General features: G+C 41.5%; 1 protein-coding gene across 1 annotated transcript in view; it reads right to left on the bottom strand.

Annotated features, from left to right (window-relative positions):
* The window catches only part of Tceal9 (transcription elongation factor A like 9), a 2100-nt gene extending 1051 nt beyond the window's left edge, over positions 1–1049 (bottom strand). Inside the window, exons 1-2 of the mRNA XM_005371630.3 lie at positions 916–1049; positions 363–425 (exon numbers count right to left, since the gene is read on the bottom strand). The gene's annotated coding sequence lies outside the window, so the exon portion shown is untranslated. The remainder of the gene's footprint in view (positions 1–362; positions 426–915) is intronic.
* Positions 1050–10801: the final 9752 nt, after the last annotated feature.

Here is a 10801-nt window from a genome sequence, read left to right as displayed (position 1 = left end):
CCTTCCCTCTTTCCCTCTCCCTCCCCACCCCATTTTGGTCCAACTGTCCTAAGCGAATACCCTCCACCTGAGAAGCCCAGTCCACAATCAAGGTTTCCCTGCCCCCGCCCCTCTTACCTCCATTTTCCACCCCCCCCTCTAGTCCCTCCCTCAAGCATTTTCCAAGGCCTTCCTTCCCGCCTCCCGCCCCAACCCTCCACAAATCTTTCTCCCTTACAGGCCTAACACAGGGCCCCCAGAAAGGGTGGGGGGGGGCTTAGGTGGCTTAAGGGGGAAGGGAGGGGGAGAGTGTGGCCTTCAACCTCTGCGGGCCTACACCAACCCACACCCTGGGAATCTTTCATAAAGTTCCCTTCACTTACCAGGTACTGATCTGGTCAGTTTCTTTCTCCTACTTTTAGCCAGCAGCAGTACAAAGAACAAACCTGCAGGCAAACGGAGAAGGGAGGAGATGTTGGGGGTGGGGTGGGCGAGCCCTTGGTGCTCAGTAGAGCAGCACCACAGATCAAGCTCACGGAGCTTTCCTTATTTAAGGTCTCGCTTGTGGAAGTTTCCCACCCTTTTGTTTCCCACAGGACGCCTCCTTCCCACCCCGCAAGTTAGCTTGTCTTTCTCATCAGACAGGGGGTAAGAAAGGGATATCGCTTCCCAACTATCTGTAGATCCAAGACGAGGTTTGGGCAGCCGAGTGGCTGTCAGAAGAGAGGTTCCAAATCTCAGAGTATGATTATTTTTGAGCCGTCAAAGGTCTCCTTGTGTTCCTTTTGGGACCCCCTAGTTCCTTTCACAAGTGTCCTTTCCTGCAGAACTGAAGGTAAGGAAGGGGTGGAGGGACTGACTTAACTGGAACTCAAGTCTCTGCGCTAGACCACCCTCCGCTAGAAAACCCAAGGCAATGCCCCTTCTGACACCAACCTGGAGAATTCAAGCAAGCTGTCTCCTTCGGTGGTCTCTCTTACACCGCCGCCTGCAAGGCTGAAGGAAGCTGGTACCCAGATGGAAACAAGGACCAGACTAGCAGGATTTCTGCACACGTCGACTCCTGGTCACATGAGATCTACGTCACCAGTGAGCTCGGGTCCCGAATCTCCACTCCCACAAAAAGCGCGGCAGATGTGGGCCCGCCCTCTGCTCCCTCACCTACCCCCTTCCCAAACACACACTTGGCCTTGTCAGTCTTTGCTGGAGGAAAAGAAAAATATATGCGGGTTGTTTTTCTGTTGCTTTTGCAGGTCTTTGATGACTAAAGAGGAGTGCCTTATTTTCTAGTGCTACGAACTTTTCTGCTTCGTTTAATAATTGGCCTTTCCTGTCTCCCACTCCCAACTGCCAGGATAATTACCTCCCAAATCTGTCTTTTCTTAGCTCCTCCCCCTTTCATCTGAAATGTACTCCTTTGTTGTGTGGAGCCAGGTAGATAGGGCATGAATAGGGACAGAAAAGGATCTTGGAATAGGAGTGGGATTGCTTGAAAGCAAATTAAACTTCATTCTTAATACTTCTGTAGTCTTTTCAAAAGTAGTGCTGTTTTATAGTCAGATGTAAGAACCAAATTATTTTCGATACATACATAAATTTATATATGTGTGTTACTTAGATCAGAGCCTGGAATATAGTAAATGCTTTAAAAGTATATGCTTTTTAGGGCTGGACAGATGACTCAGCCATTGAAGAGGCCAGGCTCATAACCAAAAATTTTTTAAAAAGATTATCATTTTGTGATGTTATTTAGGAAGAATGATTTAAAATAAATAAAAATAATGTTTGACTCTAGAGCCCTGGTGGTGATACTGTCAGGAAGCTGTGCTGCCTGAATAATCACGACTTGATCAATTGTCGGGTACATATTGTTAGCACACAATCTTCTCGTCTTACAGAAGGTGATGGTGTACATGCCATGAATTGTTGGGATGTCTTAACACTGTAAGTAAAGTGAGTGTTTTTACTGTTCCACTTAGCTAAAAGGAAACCTTCAACATTCACTCATTCCCATTTTATTTCACTTGCATATGGTTTGGACATGCTTCCCCTCAACTGGGGGGAGGGGTGGGCTTTAAAATCAAGTCACTAGTTTTATGATGATAATGGTTGCTTGGGTTAGGGACTGGAAAGCCTCTTGAAAGTGAAAGTATGGGCTTTTCACTTGGTTAATTAAAAATTTAAAACAGGCCCAGATTCGCTACCAGATTTGACTCTGTGTTAGTCCTACAAGTGCTGGGGACTTCCACATCTGCCAGCAGCTCTAGTAGCTGCTCTGGACCAAGGTGGTGGATCGGTCCTGAATTGGTATTAGTGCAGCACTCAGACGGCACAAGACAAGTTTCCTTGCGATTAGTGGTTAATGTACAACCTGTCAGAGGACAGGGAATAAATGGCATTTGTGTCATTCTGCCTCCCCCAAGGCCCAGGGACCATTGCAGAGGAGGGAGTCAGAGGTCAGGAGGATATGAGCAAAACAGTGTCTTCTGGATATGGCAGGACCAGCCAACCAGCCAGCATTCTAGTATGGTTGCTGTAGGAAGGGGGTCCCCAGCCTGTACTGCTAACTGAAGTGTTATTGACAGGTGATGGCCTCTGGGAGAGGGATGTTCAGTTTTCTTTACAGGTGTGGCTCCTGGTAGGGTGACCATACCCCCATGGGATGGCCCTACACCCTTTTCTGGACTCCATGGCACTCACATGAATGTGACATGCACGTATACTCACATAATTAAAAAAAACTAAAAATAAATATTTTAAATATTCAGAAAATTTGTGTGTGGTGGCTCTCAGCTGTAATCCCAGTACTTAGGAAAGAGATGCAGGAGTGTGTTGCCATGAGTTAGCCTGGGCTACAGAGTGAAAGCTCATCTAAAAAAAAACCAAGAAGTTCGAAAATCAGGCATAGTAACTCATTCATGTAATTGAAACACTCACAGGGTTAGACAGGAATGCTGAGTTTGGGGTTAGCCTGAGCTATGTGTGAAATCCAAAATAATGTCCAACATAAGTTGTAAGAGAAAAAGGAGAACCAGGCAATGGTGACATGTGCCTTCAATCCCAGCACCCGGAAGTTCAAGGCCAGCCTGGTTTTCAAGAGCTAGTTCCAGGCTCCCAAGCTACAGAGAAACCCCATCTTGAAAAAACAAAAAACAAAAAACAAAATGAAGAAGAAGAGAGAGAAAGGAAAACTGACATGTGGAATTACATTTTTTTTTGGTAAATGTGTGTGTGTGTATGTGTGTTTGTAACAAGAGGGTGTAACTAATACCCATTATAGTATAACAAGTGAAACCCATAAAATCCACCCATTTCTATAAGACTCTAGATTATGTCGTGATTTAAATAGAACAGGATTTAAGTCTATTGGGTTAGCTGGCTGTTAGGTCTAAATTTAATCAAGGACTCAGCTATGTTTTGGTGTTTGTTGTGGTCAATCTTTATTGTGAACTATATTAGATTTAGAATCACCTAGGGGACCAACCCTGTGCATGTCTAAGAAGGCATTTCTACAAGGGTTTACCTGAGGAGGGAAGACACACCATCACTCCCTAAACACGAGTCGGATGCTTAGCCTAAATAAAAGAGCAGAAAAGTAAAGTGAATACCAGCCCTGACTGCAGAAGGCTGGCTTCAACACATTCCTAAAGCCTTGATGCAAGCCTCCATTACCCTAGAAATTTCTTGTATGTCCAGGAAACCAACATTAAGTGAAGGATTCAAAGTTCTACTGTCTGCTTGAGATGTCAACTTGTCCCTCATACCAGTGCTACAGTAGACTCCTGTACTATGGAGACAACCTGGGAAGCCATGTACCTAGGCATCATTGTTCAAGCAGGATGACGTGTGTGTGAGGGGGTTCTCTTCATTCCAACACTATCTTTTCAAATAAAAGCATTCCAAGGCCGGCGGTGGTGGCGCACGCCTTTAATCCCAGCACTCGGGAGGCAGAGGCAGGTGGATCTCTGTGAGTTCGAGACCAGCCTGGTCTACAGAGCTAGTTCCAGGACAGGCTCCAAAGCCACAGAGAAACCCTGTCTCGAAAAACCAAAAAAAAAAAAAAAAGCATTCCAATGAACTGGCCTGATTACAGCCTGGAGATCTAAATGATGGAATCTTGGCTTCAAGGCATGGCTCCTGTTGTCTGATGTAAGTCCCCCCTTACTGATGGCAATCTCTTCGATAATCACCAACTCTTTATCTGCACCTGCCCTGCCTTCAGCTTTGGCCAGGTGCAGGCTCCTTTCCCCACCACAGTGCACATTTTGCATCTGTTTACTCCAATCTTTATTTTTTTTCTCACTCTGAGTCTGACTAATATAGAGAGAGATATCATACCACAGTAAGAATGTTATGTTGCCTTGAAAATTCCTCCACCAAACAAATCCGTGTAGTATTTAAAACTTCAGCCTCACTCAGGTTCTCAGAAGATTGGCAGGACATAGTCAGATTTTTTGCCAAAAGAAAGCATAGATAATTTCCAGCCTAGTTCCCAATAGAGTTCTTACTCTTCTCTGAAAGCTCGTGAACACTGGCCTTCCTATTGACTTTTCCAGCTTCTAGCCTCACAGAAGAGCTACTCCCCACTAAGTTCCTCTTAGGCCATGCTAGGGCTTCTCTAACTTTTAGGAATTCTTTCCAAAAGCCTACAAAATGTGGTCAAGTAGTCATAGCAACAACCCTACTTCTCCGTATCAATTTTCTATATTAGTTACTTTTCTTGGTGCTAGGGAGGAAGGGGTGTTGGGGGACCAGTCCATTATGGTGGGGTAGTGTTAATGGCGTGTCTCTGACACCCAACAGGAAGCACAGAAAGTGAAATGCCAGGCATCAGCTAACTTCCTCCTTTCTTTCTTTATTCTGTCTGACATTCCAGCCTGTGCAAATGGCGCTGCCTACATTCCGGTCATCTTGTCTGGAAACACTCTCTCAGAAACATATTCAAAGGTGAGTGTCACTCATGACCCAGGTGTCTATTACTCCAACCATGTCACACGGGTAACAAATACTCAAAAGTGCAATAAGAAACAAAAGCAACAGCCCTAATATTAAGGACAGCAGAGGCCATCAAAGGAAGTCCAAGTTAGGAAAAATATCAATGTAAGAGAGAGTAGAAACTGAAAAGGCAAACGTCATAACACAAAGCTGAAAGCTAACCAGTAGAAAATTTGGATATCTTCTACCAATGAAAAAGAGAGTTAGATATTTATTGTGTAGGTTCGAAAAGAAAAAGGGAAAGAAGATGGCCAGGTAGAATCCTTCCTTGAGTGGTTTGATGCATATACATCTTCAAGAATTAATATGAACTATTTAGGAGATAATATTCTCTGACTTGTAAGAATGGATTTTTTTCCTCAACAGAATTTGGTTATCAAGTGTAGAAACTCTAAGTGTAGAGTAAAGGGCCACCTTGTGACCAGATCAAGTACTGCAATTTGAACAAACCTGAGCAGGGTGTCTAGGTCAGAGAAAGGGGCTACTTATTATTATAATTTGGTTGTGAGCCTAGCCTTTAAAGGTTGAGCCATCTCTCCAGCCCTGGGCTACTTATTCTTGATCACTCCTTTTCCACATGATAATTCTGAGATGCCCTTGAACTATCTTGGAAGACAGTTGCACTAGACAACTAGGCAGAGATTCAGAGAGTTTTGAGTTCTAGGTTCTAGACTTAGACAACGTGGAGGCTGAAAATAGAGGACTTGGCAAATTTCCACTTGGCAAATTCTGATTCTGGACAGTGTGAGCACAGTTGTACTCTGTTTCCTGGCTCTAGGACAAACTGCCTCTTTTAAAACAGAACTGTAAGTCCCTTATTAAAACCAAGACTTTTGCCACATGTGGTGGCGCACGCCTTTAACCCCAGCACTTGGGAGGCAGAGGCAGGTGGATCTCTGTGAGTTCGAGGCCAACCTGGTCTACAGAGTGAGTTCCCGGACAGCCAAGACTACACAGAGAAACCCCGTCTCAGAAATAGAGTGAAAAAAAAAGAAAGAAACTAATGCTTCTCTTCAGAGAATCCATACACCTTAAGTCAATGGATATGCACACAGACGAACCTTAGGTATACAAGTTTGAAAATTAGTTTTGGAGATTCAAAATGAAGCACTTGTAGTTTTATTTACGCAGTAAATACAGAACATGGGGATCCATTGAAAAGAATAGCACAGATAATATCAATAGAGCAGATTTAAGCTGAATATTCTAAATATAATTAGATAAAATAATAAAACCCATGTCACTTATAAGAGTGACACTTTAAATATAAGAATTGAGAATGATAGAAAGTCAGATATTAGAAAAAAACTTGCCTGTAGTATCTAAAGAAAAACTGGCATCGAATCACTACAAAAAAAATCTAATAAGGTAAATGTTAAGACAAGAAACTAAATGTTAGAGTTTAAGATACATATTTCATAGTGTTAAGTTGGCCAACATAACAGCACAGGCTGTAGCTCAGTCAATAAAGCAGCCAAGGCTCTGGACTTAATCCCTACCTAGTACTGAAAAAGATCATTCTAAGAAGAAAATATTAAAGTCCTTTCTGCTTCTATGAACACTGTGTGTTAGTCCCAGTTTCCAATGCTATAATAAAATTCTTGATCCCGAGTGCTTTGTAGCAAAAAGAGGCTTTTTCAGTGCCATTTTAGAAAAGTCCGAGGTTGGTCTCCCCCATTTTGCCTCTGGGAATGGACTCCAGACAGATGGACTGACAGCAGCATGTGGCAGACATCCATACATGCAAAGAAGGAAGTGAGGCCGTGGGCATGAGCTCATTTTTTACCTAACAGCGACCCACTCTTCAGTGAACTAACCGGATTCCCACACAAAGCATGAGAACTGCCAGATGAGATGCCACACACACGTGCCTTTAATCTCAGCATTTGGGAGGCAAAGGCTGGCAGATTTCTGAGTTTAAGGCCAGACTGTTCTACACAGAGCTACAGGCCAGCCAAAGCTTCATAGTGAGACCTTGTCTCCAGAAACCAAAAACAGAAGTATGAGAGGCACATTGCCAATGAGCTAATAGAGTTCCCTGAAGTTTCACTTCTGAGATGGTCCACTGCCTGTATTCATTCATTTATCACATATGTCATACACACATACACACACACACACACACACACACACACAGCCATGCCATAGCGTGTATGCAAGGGTCAGAAAATGCCACACAGAGAATTATTTTGTTCTCTAGTTCTACCGTGTGGATTATTGAGACAGACCTCAGTTCTTCGGGTTATTAGAGTATTAGGTCTGGCAGCCACCACTTTTGCTGACTGATCTATCTCACTGGCCATAAAAGGCTTACTTACTAGGTTGGTTTACACAATACAGTGGACAAGAGGTTGAGAACAGGCCAGTTGTTCAGTGCTCGAGGCTGTGATACGTGTCTCAGGACCCCTATCTGCACCACGGGCCTGGAGGATGCCTGGGAGATACAGGTCTTGAGTTCCTGTTGAAAGCAGGAAGGCGCCTGACTCCTCTATTATCAGTGAAGGAATCAGCAGCTGCAACAGCAAGGTAGGTGAAACCACCATTGAGAGTAAAGGCCAAGCCAACAAGGAAGAGAAACTTTTCTTTTTCCACTTTTTTTTTTTTTAAATCTGAGCCATTAGCAGAAGATGCTGGCCACATCTAAGATGGCTCTTCTCACGTCAAGTAACTAGCAATACATTCCCCTAAAAGATGCCCACAGGCTGACCTGGTCTAGCTCATTCCTCATTAAGACTCTCTTTCCAAGTGATTCTAGATTGTGTGAAGTTGCCAGTTCAAACTAAGCATCCAAACAGGAAGCAAATCCCTAGGTATTTTCAAATTAAACAGACTTATAATCTAATCACATTAGAAGTCCAAATTGGAAGTCACTCTGATCTTCATAGTGAGTTCCAGGCCAGTCAGATGACACCGTGTCTCAAAAAGTCAGTGATAACATTAAAAGATACACTTATCAATACATTGTAGGCAAAAGAAATGGTATTCAAATGTGTTGATATGTTTGAAGGAGTGATTGTGAGAATGAAAACCTGTGGGGTTGCAGCTGTGTCTGTGCCTAGTGTGGAATTCGACAGGCTTAAATACATCAAAAGAAATTTTTGACAAAGTCCAATATCTAAGTTGTTTTTCAAATGCAAAGAGAGAAGTATTTTGCGTTATGTTTAGATTGTAAATTTTTCTAGTGCTAGGATAAATATGTATGTTCGAACACTAGCTAAAGACATACTAAGAAAAAAGATACTTCCCTGATGTCAAACAGTAAGAAACACAGTGTTTGCAGAAACAGTTTGTAAATTTCATTAAACAAATAGACATCTGTTTTAATCAGCAATCCCCCGCCTCACATAGACACACACCTATACATCTTGGAGATGATGGAGAATCTGGTCACTAAAGTTACTGCATCATGTTACTCCAATGCTCAGCTTTCACCAAAAGGCATACGAGATGACAGGACAGTGTATCTCACTAAAGGGACGACATTAAAGCCTGAGGCCTTGTGAGAGCCCTTACCAGGTAATGCTTTATATTTGTTTATATTAAAAATCATATTTTATAGCCGGGTGTGGCGGTGCATGCCTTTAATCCCACCACTCAGGTAGGCATAGGTAGGCAGATCTCTGAGGTTGAGGCAAACCTGATCTACAAATTGAGTTCCAGGACAGCCAGGACTGTTACACACAGAATATCTGTCTTGAAAAAAAAACAATAGAATTATATATTTATTTATTCAGGTGTGCACAAGTGTACATGTTGCTGAGCAAATATAGAGGTCAGAGAAGAATTTGTGGTAGACAGTTCTGTCCTTTCACCATATCCATCCCAGAGATGAAGGCTGGTCATGCTTGGCAGCAAAAACACGTATCTATCAAGAGAGCCATCTCTCTGGTCCAATAAATGCTTTGAAATAACTATTTTAAATGTCCTTCAAAATGCTAAATATGATCATTGAACAAAAGAAAAATGGAAATAGCGTAAGAACAGGACAATAAGAAGTCATGAAAGAAACCAAGCAAAATAGTTGTATAGCTGCACAGTGAAATGAATCATTCACTGGACTTGAAAACTGTTCAAGTATATATTCAAGAGGCTGCCAAACTCCATGAGCTGCAAATTGAGAGAGAGTTGCTCTAGAATGTGTTATGCTCACACTGCTTAGAGCCTTGGAGCCAAAGACAAAGACGAAATCTTGAAGGAAAGAAGAAAAGTGTCTTGTTGACACTTCCATTGTTGACACAATGAAAAATTATTAGCCACGTAATTCTCAAAAGCCTTACAGACTAGCGAGCAGCATGACAGCGTGCTTTACATTCTGAAGAAACAAATAACCCCCTGCCAATCGGCAGTTCAGCGTTTTCTAACTGTCTTCTACCATGAGGGCTAAAGTAAGGCATTCCTAGACAAACAAAAGCTGAAAGAGAATTTTCTTCCAGAAAAACCTGTCCTACCAGAAATGCTAAAGGGTAGTCATCAAGTTGAAATGAAAAGAGACCCGACTCTAACTCAAAGTTTCATGAGGAAATGAAGATGTCAGATGAAATGAACTGGACAGACATAAAAGCTAATATTTATATTGGGTTTGTACCTCCACTTTTTATTGCTTGCTTGATTTAGAAAACAAAAATATGTCCATATTCATGTATCAGAAAAATACGGCACCTACATAAAATGGAATTTTACTCAGTCATAAAGAAAAATAAAGAAGGAATTATGAACTTTTCAAGAAAATGGATAGAACAGGAGCATATTGTATTAAGAAACACTCCAGACTTAGCTCTAATTTTCATACCTATGAGAGAATGGGTGTGTTTAGAGGCCAGGAAGCTAAGAACATGACCCTTGAGATAAGAAAAGGGGAAGGGAAAAGAAATGAGGCAAATTTCACCACCACCACCCCAGATTTCAAGATTTTTTTTAAATCATATAGGAAACAAGAAGGCCACTATACTTTGATTAGAATGTTTAATTTATCAGTAAATATAATAATATAACCAAACAACAGAGCAAAGATTTAAGAAAGAACAATAGTGTAAACTTCTTGGGCAATCGACTTGCAGTATTAGATAGGTGATCCAAGCTCAGATAAATAAGAAGAGTTTAATAAGACTGTCAATCGAATATAGAAGACATACGCAGTAACTATCGCAAAACAACTGTAGAATATACGTTCTTCTTACATGCTTGTGAAAAATCCCTAAAATTATAATTTTATAATTATGTCAATTAATTTTTTAAAGATTAATATTATACAACGTATTTTCCCTAACCACAATCAAACGATGAACACCCAAATATATAAAAAACTTCTGCAACTCAGAAAAGGACAATAAACTTTTCACACGGAAAATAAGTATTTGTATGGTTGTGAAGACCTGCAATCTTTATGCATTAAAATAAGAAGGTAAAATGGTAAAGCTGGTGTAAAAACAGTTGTGTAGCCTTGTACAGTGGTTTGCAACCTTCCTAATGCTGCTACCCTTTAATATAGTTCTTCATATTGTGGTGATCCCCCAGTCATAAAATTATTTTCATTGCTACTTCATAACTTTATTTTTGTTACCGTTATGAAATGTAATATAATGTAAATATCTGATATGCAGGATATCTGGTATGCAACCCCCAAAGGCATTGCAACCCATAGATTGAGAACCACTGACTTTGTGGTTATTTAAAAATATAAGCAGGATTATCATATGTATTAGTTATGTCTCTGCTGTTGTAATAGCCTGACAAAAACAATTGAAGGAAGAAGGAAGAAAGAGGAAGGAAGGAAGGAAGGAAGGAAGGAAGGAAGGAAGGAAGGAAGGAAAGAAGGAGGGAGGGAGGG

This window comes from Microtus ochrogaster, unplaced genomic scaffold, assembly GCF_000317375.1.
Source record: "Microtus ochrogaster isolate Prairie Vole_2 unplaced genomic scaffold, MicOch1.0 UNK116, whole genome shotgun sequence".
In the NCBI taxonomy this organism is placed as follows: domain Eukaryota; kingdom Metazoa; phylum Chordata; class Mammalia; order Rodentia; family Cricetidae; genus Microtus; species Microtus ochrogaster.
This window is presented reverse-complemented; position numbering and strand designations above follow the sequence as displayed.